The following is an 18,895-nucleotide window of genomic DNA, read 5'->3' as shown; positions in this document are numbered from 1 at the left end:
AATACCTGTTCATGTTTTTTGCCCATATTCCTGCAGGGTAGCTATTATTTTCTTTGTTGACTTATAGGACATGTCTGTATATTCTGGCTTTCAATCTTTTACCAGTTATATGCACTACAGATGTCTTATCCACTCATTGTCTTTCAAAAATATATTTATAGTGAACCCGGGTTTTCTCAACTGCAAAATGTGGGGTATACCATGTAAGTCACAGATAAATGAGATAATATACATCCAAGTTTTTGCTCTAGTGCCAGGTACACTTTAGATGTTCAGTAAATGTGCGTTTTCTCTATCTCCCTTTTAAAGAACTTCTGGTTCTAGTAATAAGGCCATGGCTAAAATAATGGACTCTGGAGTTGGACTGAGGTCTTCTGGAATCTCAGGGTCACCACTCGCTAGCCTTGTGATCTTATACCACATAGCTTTAAGCTCTCTAAACCTCAATTTGCTCATCTGTAAAATACAGATCATAATACCTGCTTTATAGAGCCATTGCAAAGAATAAAGCTCTAGCTTGCACAGTGCCTATAACACAGGGAGCCCACGTTGTTTTGTCACAAAACAATAGCAGCTGCTATTATTATTATAATTATTCTTAGGGAAGATGAGAGTTGCATAGAAATAATAAACATGAACCAGAATATGATAAAGTCCCTCTAGAAAAGATCTGCTAGCTAACCGGTATCAGAATGCAGAAGTGAAGGAGAAATTATGTCTAGCCAGGGGGATGATGGAAATTCAGGGAAGGTTTCACAGAGGAAATACCATTTAAATGCGGCTTGAAAGAAGGGTGGGTGAGATATAAATAGATAGCTAAAACTTGAGGAGAAAGAAATGTTTGCAAGTAAAACAAAAAAAACTGGCGTATTAAGCAAAACAAACAAAACCCAAACAAACCCCCTTGTTTCCAGCTGTGCAGAAGTGTGGGATAATGTGAGAGATGTTGCAGACATCCTGGAAAGGAATCTTAAGACCAGATCAATGGAAGCTTTTGGAAGGCTTAGAACTTTGAAGTCAGATGGTGATAAAAGAGCATTTAATCTCTGAAGATATCAAAGTACATTTTGCACGAAATAGGATCCCATGACCTAAAAAGGACCCTCTGTGTGTATCTGCGGAGTCATTTCGGCTCTCAGATCACATTCGTCACACAGGAGTCAGTGAGTGAGTTGCCCAGAGGTGGAAGTGGGGAGGACTGGGGACTGTGCCTGTGACTGAGCTAAAGGAACCCAGCAGATGTGTTCCTGAAACCAGGCACTGGGTCAGTGGCCCTACGGGATCCAGTTTGGAGCTGCTTAATCACTACCATCCCATACTAGAAATCAATAAGGTACGCATTTTCTCTTAGATGGGACCAGTTCCTAAATCTGACCCAGAAAAGACAAAGGACATAGCCTTCTCATAGGCATTCCTTATGGGTCCAGATAATAGTTTCTTCCATATTTGAAAAAAAAAATGTCAGTGAAACACATTTAACTTCAGAAAGCTTTGTTTTGGAAAGAATGTGCACCATCTATTTTCCATTTAAATCAAAGAATTTGGTTGTACCAAAATAGATTAGATTTATAATGATATTTACTTCTTGTGTTTTATCCATTTTTTTCCAATTTATTATCACATGATCATTCACTTTAAAAGATGCTTTTGTCTTACTTATATGAGCAGCCAAACTGAGAGAAACAGGGTAGAATGGTGGTTGTCAGGCATGGGGTAGGGAGTGGAGGGCAGGAGGAGGTATTAATCAAATGTACAATTTCCATTATATAAGATGAATACATTTAGGAGATTTACTGTACAGCAGTCTATAGTTAAAAATACTGTATTATATATTTTAAATTTTGCTATAAAGGGTAGATGTTATGTTAAATGTTCTCATCACACACACAAAAAAAGTAAGTACAAAAGGTGGGAGGAAACTCCTGGACGTGATGGATATGTTTGTGACACAGATTGTGGTGATGGCTTCATGAGTATATAGTTATCTCCAAACTCATCAAGTTGTATACATTCAATATATATAGATATTCATATGTCAATCATACCTTAACAAAGTGGTTTTAAAAATGCTTTGTTCTTATACTACTGTTTTCTTAACTGAACATTCCAAAACCTGTTTATCTACAGAGAATTGACTTTCAAAAGATATCTAGATATAGCAGCAAAACTCTACACATCCAAATTATGAGTTTGAGGTTAGAACCATTCCTATTTCTTGAGCAAGTTCTAAGCTTGGTGAATGCTTTTTCTCAAACAGAAGATGGTGAGTAATTTTGTTAGCAAAACCAGAAATGAATCAAGCCATAAGAAATGTTTATCCCTTCACCTCCATCACCCATTAGAAAAAAAAAAAAATCCAAAGACAAGTCTAAAGGAAAAATGGATATCATTTACTATGAAGTTACTTTCCTTTCTTGGTCCAAAATGATTTGCTGGTGTTGACTGCCCTGTGGGCCTCGATGGAGCTGAAATGCTCTTTGTGAGACCAGCAACTTTTCTTCACTTTCTGCCTGGCCTTCTGAGGCCAGAAGTACGTAAACAGCAGGTGTATTCACCATTGTCTATTTCTGAGAACTATTTATTAAGCATTTCAATCTTTTTTTTTTTAATTGAAGTATAGTCAGTTTACAATGTTGTGTCAATTTCTGGTGTACAGAATAATAGTTCAGTCATACGTGAACATCATATGTTTGTTTTCATATTGTTTTTCACCATAAGTTACTACAAGATATTGAACATAGTTCCCTGTGCTATATAGTAGAAACTTGTTCTTTATCTATTTTATATACAGTATTTAGTATTGCAAATCTCGAGCTCCCAATTTATCCCTTCCCACTCTGTTCCCCCCACCCTATGCCCCCAGTAACCATAAGTTTGTTTTCTGTGTCTGTGAGTCTGTTTCTGTTTTGTAAATAAGCTCATTTGTCTTTTTTTCTAGATTCCACACATAAGTGATATCATGTGGTATTTTTCTTTCTCTTTCTGGCTTACTTCACTTAGAATGACAATCTCCAGGCCCATCCATGTTGCTGCCAGCATTTCAATCTTTCCTCTTATGCTAATCTAATTGGTAGGAAGCATGAGAAGCTTTTGGAAACAGTTATTGTAATGAAATGTTATCTATCTGGGACTTTATAAATACAATGATTATTTAATCTGAATACTTCATCCTTCTTTAAGCCAGAAAATAAAGAAAAGAAGTATGAGACTAATGAGTTGATAGCTAGTTTTAAATTCTTTATCTCATATGACTTTTTAGCTGGATGTTTTATTAAAAAGCTATCTCTCTCTTTTACTAAAAGGCCAATGGGTCTCTGAGAAGTTATCTGACTTCCAATAATACAGATGAGATGGTGGGTCTAACGAGACACAAGTCATACGTCTCTTCCTCATCTATATTTGTCGTCTGTCAAATCATGATTTGCGAATGACACTTGAAAAGCTATTTTTCATCAAGAAAGTTTTATCTTTGTTAATAAACTAAGTGAGGCAGTTTTTTTTATATTCTTATCAATTTGTTGTAATTTTCCCCAAGTAGCTGCTCCAGATGGCGTGTTAGAGACCGGAACACAGGGTATTAAATGTTTTCAGGATATAATGCCATCTCTAATAATACTTACTTCTAGATAACATGGCCAACCTTTTTCTTCCCAATACCATCTAATTAACCAAGAAGGGAGCTGCCAGTAGGAAAATTTTTATTTCTCCCTTCAGAATTAAGACTCTTTTTATATAGACTTCAGCACCTGCAAAGCTCTGGGAAAAAATATGGCTCATACTAGTGAGCAGTTTGGTCTTGTAGGTAAATAAAACATACATACTTCTCATCCGTTTCATTTAAAATTAAACTCAAATTATGTTCTAAGAACATTTAAAGGCATTGTTTTGCAAGGTAGTTTCACAGCCTGAATCACTGGCATTTTTATGATACGGTTCTGGCATTTTTATGATACAAAGTAAACATTTATGCCCGGACAGTCTCCTCTCATGTTTTGCTTTGTGTTTTGTTTTGTTTTCTCTTCCTTTGGTCTAAGTCCTAAGAATCCAGTTGAGCAGATGACTCTGTTTAAAAGGCAAGTGTCCGCTCAGAAATGGTATATAGGCTCTTCCTTGTTTTCAACTCTGGAGGTTTTGGAAACAGGCAGAGTTGCGGAAAGTCTTCTTAGATTGCCTTAGTCAAAACTTCCCTAGTACTTTCTCCTGTTCCCAGGCAAACTTAACACTCTTAACATCATGCCCTTAAAATATGGAAAAGGGGCTCACAGACTGGGTATCGTTGGTCCAAAGAAGGAACTGGAACCCACCGTTCTCCCCTCCCCTCCATCCTTGGCCTTGGGCGGCACACTCATTGCTGGCAGAGGGAGCGCGTGACAGATGGGATATTAATAACCACTCCTGGAACATGACTTGGCTGTGTTCGGGGCCTTTTTCAGTTTCTTGACTACATCGTCAGGACTGAGTGGGGTGTCGAAGCATCACGGGGCTGAGAAAGGTGGGCCCTGCAGCACCTTTTGTCTGTTACCAGGGACCAGACCTTTTACAGACTTTCTCCATCCCTCACTCTGTGGGAAAATCACTAATGTAATCAAACGGTCCAACCTAAAAAATGAAACAATCCTTTTTGGACTTAAAAAAAAAAAATCTTTTGAATGAAAACATCCTGTCTCTCCAATCACCCTTCCTCTCTGCCTTCTCCCTAAGATGGTGCCATTGGTGTAGGAGGTGGTAAGGGGTGGCCAGGTGACCCCTTGGATTTGTGGGGAAAGGGGTCCTCTGGTCTCGTGTTGAATCTGGAGTGTGAGCTGGCAAGATGGAGTATGGCGCCTGGTCAGCTACTTCCAAACCTACTGTCTGGGGCTGAGGAACTCAAAGGTCTTTGTTTTGGGCAACGCTTCCAGGCAGCACCAGTCAGCTCTTTTAGTTGGCTCAGCTTCTCCTCATCTTCCACTGCCGATTTACTCCCAAGTCTCTCCTTCATCCTCCAATTGGTCCACCCTTAGTCTCCATGTGGGTCACCTTGGCTTATCCTCGCCACAGTGGACCCTCAACACAGTGTTCTTATCTCATAGGAAGGAGAGTAGGCTGGGAAGCTACACTTTAAACCATTTTTCTCTACCTGACTACATTGTTCCTCCAAGTTTATTTGGGTGGACCATTCCCTGTCTGATATGTGACCCAAACAAGCAACAGGACAAGTATTTGTGCACTCAGTGTATATAACAAATTTCAGGGGGAAGAATCAGGGCACATCTGTCTGGCCATGTCACTCCTCTCTCTTTTTTTCTCACTCCTCACATCCTTTACATAATTGTCTCGGGGCTGGAAAAGAGATTTCTCCCTCCTATTCTACTCTGTCTGCCCCGTCGTAAAACTCTAAGCTGAAGAAAAAGATAAACAAATTTAGCTAATCCTTTCTTGTGACAAAAGCCTTGTCTGAAAAGCCTTGGTTTTGCTTCATTTAAGCTACACTTCTAATGACTTTTTTTAAAGCTCTAAATGTTTTACTTTGTTTAGACTAAACCAGAGTTTAAATGACAGAAGCGGAACATCATCTGTCATTTTGTTGTTGTCGCTGGTTTTGTTTTGTGCTCCTTTTATAGAACATCTCAGTCTCCTTCCTTCCCTCAGGCAGAGGAGTACCTTGAGTGTCCAAGGAATAAGGCATATATTAGGGAATCAGAAGTAAAAAGGACCTACACAAGTGTTAAATTATTTCCCTCATTACACTTATGCTCCCCCAAATCATCATAGAAATATAGCAGAATAGGTACCAATTTTGATGCTATTCTCTAGATAAGGAAACCAAGCTTCACCTGAACAGATTTCAAACTGTATCAGACTGGCTCTGAAGACCACCATTCCTTCTTGGGTACCACGCTGCCTTTGTCAAATCGCTGGAAATTTAGATATCAGTCAAAAGCCAAGAGCAAGGTCAGAAATGAACCATGCCAATGGCATCACCCACACCGACTGAAAGTGCAGGGGCAGAGCAGAGACAAACGTGGTCACCACTGTGCCAGGCAATCTCAGTTCATGTAAATCCTGGGCCACTCAGTAGAGGAAAAGATTTGATTGCTTGTTAAATAATAAAAACAGAATCAACAGATGACATTAAAATGAGGCAGGCTTTGAGGCTCATTTTCTGAATTCCTGATGTCATCTGGGAAGTCCAGAAATCATTCCATAATCCATCCCCCTTTCCCCTGAAATGCTTTTGCCTCTATCCCCTAAGAATAAGGACATCCTTTTACATAACCACAGTACAATAACCAACTGCAGGACATGCAGCATTGACACAATATATAGAGTCCATATTTTAATTCTGTCAACCGTCTCAATAATTTCCTTTACTTCCTAGTGCAGGATCCAATCCAGGTTCATATATCACATTTATTTAGCTGTCATGTCCCTTTAATCTGAAAGAGTTCCTCAGATTTTCTTTATCTCTTATGATATTGAGAGTTGTTTTGTAAAATATCTTTCCATGTGGGTACAATACTTTTTGCTGGTTTATTTTTCTTTTACCTCCTCCCCCTTTCTCTGCCAGGTTTCCCCACCTGTTACAGATATCTTCTACCTTTTGAGTTTCCCCAAATCCCAGAAACAGACACTTGTTTTGAAGGGCAGATTATTCACAACATAAGCTTCTTCTAATTTTTTTAAAAAAATTTGCTGGATGAACCATGAATCAATCCCTGAAGAGCTTCAATACTTTAGAATTACATAAGGACCCCAAATGGATTCGGTGAAAAAAACGAATTCCCAGTTGGAATGAGCCATTTATCAGTGACTAAGAACTAAGAATAACTCTCTACAGCAAGCTACAAATCATAGACTTACAAACCACCATATCCACAGTGTGAACCTTGCATTAATTATCAGCTGCATCTTTCTAAAGCATCTATAAACCTCTCAGCTTGGAGGAATGTGGGTACTGTTTCTGTTCTGAGCGGGTCTTCATCGTGCTGACCCCATGTTGAGCTCTCACACTGGTTCCTTCCCTAATAATAGCACACTGCTGTGTTGTAAGGAGACTTGTGAGCACAGGATGTGAAAAGCTGGGCAATTAATTGTAAGAAAAGATAAAACAACCTGAGACCAAAGGCGGTATTAAGCGCGCTTCATTTCAGGGAAGGTGGGCTCAGGTGGGTAGAAAGATTATGCTAAATATAGAAACAATATAATGTGCTAATTAATTATGTAATGAAATAGCCACTTCATTTAGTAGTATTATAACCTCAAGGTTCTCAAACAGTATTTTCATCCCTGACAATAGGGGTAACTGTGAGCTTATAAACTGTGAACACAGTAATGTACAATTTAATAATATTGAGAATATGTGTCCAGCTGGAAGAATGCTGCACTAATCATGTGACTGTTTCCCCTAGATTTTTTGATAAATTATACTACGTAAAAGCTAAGCGATATTAGTACACATACTCTTCTACTAAAACAACTCCCAGCTTCCCAAATGGAAAGATTGTTTATAAATGTTTAAATAAGCATTTAATGAGTTAACAATATAATATTTTAAAAGAACTCTCCTAACAATGATAGTATTTTGTTTTAATCTGTTTCAGATGCAAAACACAAGACTCCATAGATGCTGGGGGTGGGGTTGGGGGTGGGGGGAGCTGCTTCACTGTAACTTCCGAGTCTGTGCTGCCACCTGGTGCTCTCTGAGGGCCTTGATCTTTTAGACAAGTGAGTTTGGTATTTCCTGCTGCCTGTGGGACATTATAAGGGGATGGGTGGCCTCACTCCAACCTCTTCATGTCGAACTGTAGATGCCTCATCTTCTCATTCCTGACTTTCCTGTTCCTGCTACTGTTCCCAACACTCGGCACAGCGCTGACATACACAGTGCCTGACACATCTATGCCTGTTAGTTGAATGGATGAACGATGCTTGTTACCCAGACTAGAAAATGTGAAGCTGTTTTTAATTCTCTCTTTTTCCCCCATCAAATGGTCAAAACTCTATCCACTGCCACCCCCTAGTTCACATCTTTATAGCATCATGTCTGGACCAATTCTCACTTATGCCTCTTCTTCCAACTGAAATCTCCCCTCTTCTTTCTGCCAGGATCTTACTTTTCTTGGATGTCTGTAGCCCTTGCTTTCTGTACCAGAGAGGTACAAATAAGGTTGTCAAGAGGATAAGGCTTTAGAATAGGTAAATATATGTCTGAATTCCAATTCTGTCACTTACAAAGTAGGTAGATTAAGCACATTAATCTTTTTAAGCCTCAGTTTCTTCACCTGTAAAATGGGAGTAATCAGGTGTATACGTAGATGTCTGTGAAGTGAGGCAGAGCAAGAACTTTTCCTTTGTCTACACATATAAAGCTATTTAGTAAGAATGTTATTTATAAAGATTACTTCCATTTGAGTCATTGGTCAAGACAAGAATACTTCTTAAAGAAAGTACTGCTTTTTTGTTTACAAAATATCTTGATGCATCTTTGGGTCTGAAAGGCAAACCTATATTTCTCATCCCCTTCCCCCACAAGTCTACATCATGGAAAAGAACTGAATTTAAAGAGAGCTGATTTTTCTCTGCTTAATAAAGTATTTAAAAATCCAGATATATATAGTTAATTCAAGGAAGAGGGCATAAGGTTGAGGAGCCTGAAATTTGGAGAGAAGGAGGAGTAAGTGGAAGAGGACTTTGGAGGGAAGAGAAAGTATTAGATGTAAAATATTCGATCTTAGGTTGTTTTCTGTTCTGTACTTAACGCCCCTTACTTTTCCCCTCTAACTTTTAGAAAAGTTTGTTGCTACAGTGCACATGTGGGAGTGATGTTTTAAAGGATGAAGAAGGGAAGACTTTCACGAGTGGGATCAAGAGGGCAGAAAGAGGATAAGCACACAAGTGGATGGCTGGGTGGGGTGTGCTTGAGAATCAACCCAGGAGGACGAATCTGCGGAGAGGCGGCAGGAGAATATAACCTCACTACCCACTCTCACTCCCTACAGACACACCAGAAAGACCCTCCGAGAAGAAAGAACACTCCTACACTGCTGGTGGGATGTAACTTGGTATAGCCATTATGGAGAACAGTCTGGAGGTTCCTTGTAAAAACTAAAAATAGAGTTACCCTATGATCTAGCAAGACCACTGCTGGGCATATATCCAGAGAAAACTCTAATTTGAAAAGATACATGCACCCCAATGTTCAAATCAGCACTACTTACAACAGCTAAGATATAGAAGCAACCCACATGTTCATCAACAGATGAATGGATAGAGAAAATGTGGTGTATATGTATATGTGTGTACGTGTGTGTGTGTGTGTGTATATGGATATATATGGCTATTACTCAGCCATAAAAAAGAATGAAAATGCCATTTCCAGTAACATGGATGGACCTAGAGACTCTCATACTAGGTGAAGAAAGTCAGACAGAAAGACAAATATCATATGGGATCACTTACAAGTGGAATTTTAAAATATGGTATAAATGAACTTACTTACAAAACAGAAACAGACTCACAGACAGAAAACAATCTTATGGTTACCAAAGGGGAAGGAGGGGATAAACTAGGAATTTGGGATTAACAGATACATACATACTACTATATATAAAGCAAATAAACAACAAAGACCTACTGTATGGCACAGGGAACTAAATTCAATATCTTATAACAACCTATAATGGAAAAGAATCTGAAAAAGATATTATATAAATGCAGCCAAACCTTTATGGAGGGGCTCCCCGATAGAGAAATAGACGGTTTTAGATTATATTTTTTTGTCATTCTTCAAAAAGCAGGCTGTGCTTTGGATTTTAAATTATCTATATGATTACCTCACTGAAAATGGGGATCCTTGTGGAAATGTTAGTCCAACAAGGTTCCAGCTTGGAGCCTATCCAAAAAAGTCCATGAGCAAAAGGACCGCATTACACAATAGCTGTGTGTAGAGGTCCTGTAAACAAAAATTATAGATACATACAACTCTACAACCAACCTCCCACCAACTCCAGCTCCAGCTGAAACCCTTCATCCCTTAATCTACTGCTCAGCCAGAAATCCTGACCCTACTCCCAAAGAGAATATCCAACCAAGCACCCATTGAATCAAACATTACAAGGTCAGGGGCTTGGTTCTGTTCACTGACTATACCTCAAAGCCCAGGGGAGCGCCCAGCACCAATGAGGAGAACTCAGTAAATATAAATAAAGAATGAATGAATTTAACTACCACTCACACTGAAATACCGTATGGTATAAGTACACAACATGCAATCAAAAGCTTCTGCTTTAAAGCAAAACAAAATTAGTATAAATATGCACCCCACAGTTTGCTGTACAGTTTTTAAGTGGCTTTTAAGAGTCTTCCAATATGTGATGATGTTTCAAGCTCCCCTACTACCATTTCCAATACAAAACAAAGTAACTGACAAAAGCTAAGAAAACAAAAATTTTCTGATATAAAGAAAAAGAAGAATAGGAAAGATTCTACTGTAAAATTCAGACATGGCTGTAAAATATCATGTTAAAATCCTCCAGCCTCAGTTTCCAATTAAAAATAGGCAAAGACCAAAAGTAAAAAATGTTTCTTTATAGAAATTTTCCACCACATTTCTGGACCTAAAGTAGGAAAAAAAAAAAAAAAACCCAGAGAGCCTTTTTAGAAACTTGATTTTGTTTAAAGTTCTCTAGCCTCAGTTTCTAAACAAATAAGCAAAGTTTTCAAATAAAATAAACCACAAAAATAGCAGCTCAAAGCCCCGAAGCAAAACTTTGCTAAATGCTTTTCTAAAACCTACCAAGCTCAGTTTCCAATTAAAACAAACAATAAAAAAGACCATACAAACTAAATTTATACACAAACTAAATTTTTTGAGGGGGAAATTTTTCTCAAACATTTTCTTTTACATTTTCTCAAACCTCCTCTCCAAAAGTCTTTTTAAAAAACATTTTTTTTCAATGAAAAAGATCCTCTGAAAAAATATGATTGCTCCTCTTTCTTAGTTCCTGGTTTGTACATTTCAGAATTAACTACGTGGTTTTCTAAATTTCGCATCAACATCCACATAGACCAAGTAACGGAGGAGCTAGCAAACACTTCAAATCTCTTAGGTCCAAGATGCTATAAAACAGAACTGGATTTTCAAAGTCTGTAAGATCCTTTACAAGGTGTTAAATCCACCAGCAGGGGGAGCTTAATTTCCAATATATGCTCTTGGAATATAGCAGTGATGCAAATGAAAAATATGGTTTTGATAAAATTCGTCAGAAACTCAAACATACATTAGAAATAATCAGAGGTAAATACCATTCAAATAAATTTATATTGGCGGAACAAATCTGCATTATCTATGCTATCAGAAATGAGGAAACCTGTACAAAAATATCTAGTAGAAACATCAAATGAAGAATTTGGAACTTTTAAAAATCATGATAATTTTTTTCAAAAAGAAAATCAGAAGTACCATGCCTTTTGAATTCTCTCACCTAAGCCAATATATAAACTATGTAATTTTCAAAAAGTTTATTAAAATATCAGTAGGATTTTTAAAATCTTAATTTTACCTGAAAGAATAAAACAGCAGGAAGACATTTACAGTATGGAAGAATGTGGGGGGAAAATATAGCTCAGTGGTAGAGTGCAGGCTAAGCCAAGCCCTAGTATCTCCATTAAAAAAGAATAAATCAATAAATGAAACCTAATCACTCTCCCCAAAACCCCAAACATTTAAAAAAAATACTGAAGAATGAGAGTAACTTTTATAAGAGGGAACTTGAACTTCGGGGTTTTGCATCATACTATATAGTAAAAGAATTTACACAGTCAGTGTCATGCATGTGCCAAGACATGCAGATCAAAAGAACATAATGGATTATATAAACCTAAGTACTGGGGATTTGATTAAAGTGGCACATCAAACTGGGGAGGAAGTATTGTAAGTGACAATATAATGTGGTATAATTATTGTGAATTAGTCAATACATGGTGATGAGATAGTTATTTTGGGACAAAAAAAGTTACATGCTTCGCATCATGCTCTAAAATGAAATCCAGATGGACTAAAGATTTAAATACAATATTTTATATACGTGTGTATATATACAATATATTAAGTTGTATATACACATCTCCTCCAGTGTTGTATTCTATGCATAGATACATACATTTCTTGACATGAACAAATGTGCATTTTATGCAAAGGGATCATTTGTGATCAGCTTTGTGATCAGCTCTGCATGTGAATGAACAAAATCCTGCAAAACCACCACAAGAGTCAGCACCCTCTCCCACTCTCCATCCTTGGGCCTCGGTTTCCCCTGCAGGATGATGTCCGCACTTACTAAGATGGGCTGTCTCCAGCGGTAGACAAGATGGCTGCAGGCAGTTCTGCGTATATGATCTAAGAAACAGAACCTCTCTCCTTCAGCTTCAGTGGATAAAAATCTCAGGAATTCATTTTCTTTTATAATTATGAAAAAATCTGAACATTCATAGACATAGAGAGAAAACAGGGGGTGACAACAACCAATGTACCAATCATCCTGCTTCTACATACATGGTTTTCTTTCATCTACCCTCACCCTTCTTAAATTACTTTGATTATTTGGATTCAAATTTCAGATTTCAAATCATTTCATCCATAAATGCTTCAGTATGTGCACCTGAAGACTCCAACAAGTTCACGGGTATATTCTAATGGCTCTGGTCTTGCCTGTGTGCTCAGATGTGTACCAATCACAGTGACCCGTGGGCATGACACACTGGGATTGGCCAAGATGGGGTCATGTGCCCACACCCATGTTCAAGTGGAGAGGATTTTGTTACAGGGGAAGTAGGGGCTAGGGATACACAAAAAAACCCCCAGCACAACCTAAACTAGGCCATTACACAGCATTCCATCTTCCAGCCTGCCGCCACAGCGTAGTTACACTTCCTGTATCATCTCACTGACTGATGGCTAGACATCAGACACCCTCAAGAATTCCCTCACCTCTTTCCGAGAGCTGTCAAAGGTCCTTCTCCTATTTGTTCTAGAATGTGCTTCTCTGGCCTTTGTACCCTCCACCTTGACCCCTTGCTGTTGCCTCTGGTGTGGTGCCCTCATGGTACTGTGGTCTCTCGGGAGCAGTCCTGCATGGGAGACTCCTATGCTTACCTTGACACCCACCCACTCTGGGGAGGGAACACTGCTCTCTGATATGGGGACCAGGCCCCCTGGCTGCAAGGAGAAGAGGTTACCCCTGTACTCTTGGGTCTACTGCTTCCCAGCTCTATGTCAGTGTTTTCACATGATCGCTTTACAGCCAATCCACCTGGTGTCTTAAATTAATCCCGACTTATCCCTCAGATGGTGACACGAATTGAGCTTTCTTCGAGTGGGTCTTCTCTCCCTGTAATCTGGTCTAAGCAATCTCTTTAGTCTACCTTCTTACCACGGGTTCCTCTTCCTCTCTGTGTGCTTTCACAAGTGTCTGCTCTATGCAGCCTCTACTCCAGATTGACTTTATTTATAGAATACTTCCTTTAATATTAATATGTGCAATGATTCACCAATTACAGATTAATTTTTCCTGAAAATCTGGAGAAACTAGGAAGTCTGAAACACTGAATTATTTCAGATGGAGTGAAAAACAAATGCCCAACAGCAAATTTCATTTTCAGCTTTAAGAATAAAGAGTAAATCAGGATCTGAGCAGAAATTAATGCAAACCTCAAAGTCCACTTTGATTTTGATCCAGCTGCCTCTGCTAGCTGGCTCATAAACTTTTATAAATTTCTTTAAAAGGCTAAGCTCCTAACACATTTACTCTAGAATGAACCTAGTGAGATGCAGGGCATTCTCAGAGTTAGTTTCAATTTAACAGAATGCAGACCGGTGCATCAACTGTGATTCTCCGAAAAGGTATTCTGCCTTCTGCCTTTTAGTTACTGGGCACAATTGTTCAGCCTAGCTTTGCTGTAAAGAGAAAGATTTTTCTCTTGGGCTTCATGACAGATGGCAAGCCACAGGAGAAGGCAGATTCATGATTTCATTTGTGAAAAATCTGTCAAGAAAATTCCATGTATCTTATGAAGGACTCAACCTTCAGAACTGAGAGCATGCATTCATAAGGTTTTATAAATATTCGCATTGTTTTGTTTCCACTGTGAGTAAATCCTGAGTGCTGTAGAGGACGGGATCTTGGGCTCTAGAGTCAGACACTGGCTCAAAACCTTACACCACTTAAAGCTGCTTAACGTATTCACCCTGTATAGAAAATTAGGATTGTGATAACCACCTCTGGGGGCTGGTTTTTCTATTTGAGTCAAGGCGGGTCAGTGGCATAAAACAGTGGCTGGGACCTAGAAGGTGCTCAAGACACAAAAAGACCTAAGACCTCCATGGGTTCATTAAATCAACGTTTCCCTAAGTGGGCTTGCTCAGCACCAGGCTTTTAATAGTTATGACAAAGAGAGCGTTCTGTGATTAAATGTGTTTGGGCAAAATTGGGTTATTAACAAAGAGCAAATGTGTTATAGATTTTATTTGTGTTTTTGTTTCCTTTTTAAACTGCAGGACATTGAAGAGACTTTCGTATGGCTCTCTAGAGTAGCATTTCCCAGTCTTATCTGAGCATGGAGTCCTTTTACCATGGAACACCAGTCATGTGCGGGGCACACCGAGGGCAATACTGAGTTATCCTCCATCAGAGAAGTAAATCCCTTGACCACACATGCCTCTCTTGTACCCACACCACAGTGTTATGATAAGACTTGTTCTCAAATTTTTTTAAAGTGCTTTCCATTTTTGTCTTATTAATGTTAACATGCTTGAAGGAAAAAGACAATGGCTTGCTCTAAATGATAAGACACGTTTCTCCCATTATTCAAACAATCAGAGCGCAGATTTGGTAACTGCTAAGTATAGATACACATTTTCACCGAGTTCTAGAAATTAAAAAAATGAAATAAGCCCAACAGGCTATTCAGTCTCATCCCTGCCAGGGCAGGGCTCTTTTCACTATAATGTTCCCTGTCTCTTTCAGGCTAATTAGTAGTTTTGTGTAGCCAGTCCTCAGAAATGGAGTTTGTTTTCATCACCAAATCTGCACGTGGAGAGGGGCTTTTTCTTTTCTCTCACTTGGAATAACGAGGACTCAGTAAGACTCGGCTGCTTGGGGAACTATTCGAACTATTTTCACCTTCTTGCAAATGAACAGGAGAGACAGAACCGGCAGCCTCCACGAAGGAAGGAGAGGCCGAGGAAACCAAGAGACCCGGCTGTGCCGAAGGCACATGGCTTGGTTCTAATGCTGTGCTGTAGCTGTTTTGAAATTCTTAATAACTTCCAACAAATGTTTCCATTTTTATTTTGCACTGAGCCCCTGGAATTATGTCGCTGGTCCTAGGGAGAAGGAATTGAAGAGGGGGTGTAACCCTTTCAGTGTTCAACTCGGTTTGTGTTGGCTGGAACCAACACTGGACTGAGGTCGTGTATGGTCAGAATTCTCGGCAAATGTCACTGACAGAAAAAAAGATTTTTTGATTGTGCTAAACTGTGTGGCAGCCAAAGAACAAACTGAAGTGATGAATACATATTCTGGGTGAGGCTTTTTGAACTAATAAAATGTTTGATTCATTATTCTTCCTCTGAAACCCTGAGGAACTTCCAGAACCTGAAAGGACAGCCTAGAGGTTACTAAGCTCATAAAACAAACCTTACCTTGCTCAGCAGCCAATTTCCCTTATGAAGAGTTGCCATGGTGATGTCTCTCACACCTGCCAATCACTTCTACACACCATTCATTTAGAAAGTAAGTCGTTGAAAGCTACCCTAAAAGGAAACACAAAAGAACAATTGTTTCAGCCATCTTGGATGAATCAGCCATTGGGAAGACAATGTTCAAAGCATGTTCAGATCAAAATCATAATTCCGCCATTAAGAATATTTGGGGGCATTATTTAGGCATAGATTAAAACACTATAGATGCTGAGATGAATATTGCAGAACATAAAAATATTCATGGATTTGATTACCCAAGAGAAGGCTGTGTGTTTCCCAGGCAGTTCCATAAGAGAAGTAAATAAAAGAGGAAGCACTTTCATATTGGGCCAAAATGCAAGAACCTACACATTGGAGATTGTGGGGAGAAGAGGAGAAAATCAAGAGACTATCTTGTCCCAACAGGTAAAATGGGAGCACTTCACAGATGGAGAGGTCAGTGGTGACCAGGGCATCACCACTCAGGAGCGTGGGGCCAGCTGGGCACATTCAGATCGGCAGCTCGTTCTCGCCTCTCTGTTTAATGTTCCCTTTTCTGTCTGAGAAGCAATCTTTTCTCAACCAGTCCTACTGAGTTTTGATATCTCTTGTGATCAAAGACTTTTCAAAAGAATTAATGATGTTTCAATGATTGTTAACAGCCACTTTGCAAATTGCTTTGGATCTTTAATTTTGGAGAGGAATTTTCTTAAAGAAGCATTTAGCCCTAAAAAAATATTACTAAGACCAATGTCAAAGAGCGTACTGCCTATGGTTTCTTCCAGGAGTTTTATGGTTTTAGGTCTTAATTTAGGTCTTTAATCCATTCTGAGTTTATTTTTGTATATGGTCTGAGAAAATGGTCTAGTTTCATTCTTTTACATGTCCAGTTTTCCCAACACCACTTATTGAAGAGAATGTCTTTTCTCCATTTGTACCTTCTTGCCTCCTTTGTCGTAGATATGTCGATTATATGTGTGTGGATTTATTTCTGGGCTGTCTATACTGTTCCATTGATTTATGTGTCTGTTTTGGTGCCAGTACCGTACTGCTTTGATTACTATTGCTTTGTAGTATAATCTGAAGCCACGGAGCATGATACCTCCAACTCTGTTCTTTTTTCTCAAAATAGCTGTGGCTAATCAGGATCTTTTGTGGTTCCATATAAATTATATAATTATTTGTTCTAGGTCTGTGGAAAAAATGTCCTGGGCATTTTGATAGAGATTGCATTAAATCTGTAGATTGCTTTGCATAGTATGGACATTTTAACAGTATTAATTCATCCAATCTATGAACATAGGATATTTTTCCATTTACTTGTACAGACTTCAATTTCCTTCATCAATGTCTTATTAGAGTATTCAGAATACAGAGTTCAGAATACAGAATACAGAATTCAGAGTACAGGTCTTTTACCTCCTTCATTAATTTTTTTCCTAGACATTTTATTCTTTTTGATTCAATTGTAAATGGGATTATTTTCTTGATTTCTCTTTGTGATCGTTCATTATTAGTGTACAGAAATGCAACAGATTTCTGCATATTAATCTTATACTCTGCAACTTTACTGAATTCATTTATTAATTCTAACAATTTTTTGGTAGGGTCTATAAAAATATCAAATTACTACGCTGTACACCTGCAACTAGTATAATACTGTAAGTCAATTATACTTCAGTAAAAATAAATACCTTTAAAAAAAAGACAAGCATTTAGCTGGAAAAGCCAAACAGATATAATTTTAAGTGGTTTCATCACAAGACCCTAGAATAATAAGGTTACTATGTCAGGAGTATATTTTTTTAAGATATTTTGTTATTCTCATAGACAAAAACTTCCTTTCTATCCAGTTTTTTCGTATTTTATCTCCTTAAAGTATCATATGAAGTTTATTTTATCTTCAAGTGTATTTTTATTTAACCTAATTTAATTTCCTATTTCTATTCTTAAATGCATATTCTATTTGTAGACTTTATTCTTTGAAAACTGCGATTGGCAAGCTCTTCAATGGGGGTCCTCAATTTGGTCAGCATGCTGGTTTTTCCTGGAGGGCTTTATGAAATGAATCTGCACATATTTGCCTCTTTTCATATTCTACCTTCTACTCAGTCACGGATATTCTGAAGGGAAAAGAACAGCCCTTTCCTGGTCTGGTTGAATTGCAAGGTTTTCACGTGTGGCTTGCAGCCATTCCCTAGTGCTGTTCTTACTTTGGCTAATGGCCCAAATGATAAAGTACTCTGCAGGCCTCAATTCGCGTGGGCCCCCTCCTCCTGTTTACTTACACAGCAGAGAGGAGAGGGAGGGGAGTCCTGATGAGCAGTGCACAGATGCTGAGAACTAGTGAATCATTTCTGCTATGCCACCTTTTCTTCTTCACTCAAAATTGTTCTCCAGCATGTGACTCCAAGCTAGATTTGGTTTTTGTCTTGCTATTGTTCTGACAGAACTACAGATGCTTGTTTCTTCTCTTTCTCAGTTGTCTACTTTCCCAGATAACCTTTCTCACGTGATACCATCTGTGCAGTCACAGTTTACTCAAACTATATGAAATGACTGAGCCCTGAAGAGAAACCTCAAGTCCAATTAGAGTGTAGTCACCAGGCACTAGATTCAAGTCTCACTTAAAGATCTCTCAGGGATATGTGAGTCAGATGGGCCAAGAGGTATTTCGGAAGATCCTCTATATATTTTTGGTTAGAAAGGCTGAGCAGGTTCTTCGGTTGCTTTACTATTCCTGGAAAGACAGTTCTGTGATGGAGGAACACTATCTCAGAGAATTATGTTCATCAGTAATCTTTGGAACCATTAGCAAAACCAACTGGATTTGGAGATGGTGTTTTTTGTGTCCATTTAAAACAGTTTTGGAAACTCACCTCAATTCATTTTTAGTTTATGAATTACAATAGAGTTCTATACTCAATGTCTGTCAAAATGTCTGTTGAATCTTTTGAAGCTGATATTTAAGCTTTGTTTGTTTTTCTTTGACTAATGGATATTGGGGTAGTGATCATGTAAGGAATTAGAGATTGAAATGGGAAGATGTTATGGTGACAAACCTTATTGGGAGATAAGGGTTAAGATCCTTTATAACTAATTGTAATCTCCCTGAAATTTTATACTTCCCTATGTTGTTGGGATTGTCAATATCTAAACATACCTGAGGTTGCTGGA

The 18,895-nt window shown here is 38.4% G+C and overlaps 1 long non-coding RNA gene across 2 annotated transcripts in view; it reads right to left on the bottom strand.

Annotated features, from left to right (window-relative positions):
• The window catches only part of LOC123616382 (uncharacterized), a 166,446-nt gene that overhangs the window by 41,197 nt on the left and 106,354 nt on the right, over positions 1-18,895 (bottom strand). For both annotated transcript variants that reach the window (XR_012502485.1, XR_012502484.1), the window contains exon 5: positions 15,680-15,790. This is a non-coding gene — a long non-coding RNA (uncharacterized LOC123616382). The remainder of the gene's footprint in view (positions 1-15,679; positions 15,791-18,895) is intronic.

The sequence above is a fragment of the Camelus bactrianus genome, chromosome 26 (assembly GCF_048773025.1).
Source record: "Camelus bactrianus isolate YW-2024 breed Bactrian camel chromosome 26, ASM4877302v1, whole genome shotgun sequence".
Classification (NCBI taxonomy): Eukaryota; Metazoa; Chordata; class Mammalia; order Artiodactyla; family Camelidae; genus Camelus; species Camelus bactrianus.
This window is presented reverse-complemented; position numbering and strand designations above follow the sequence as displayed.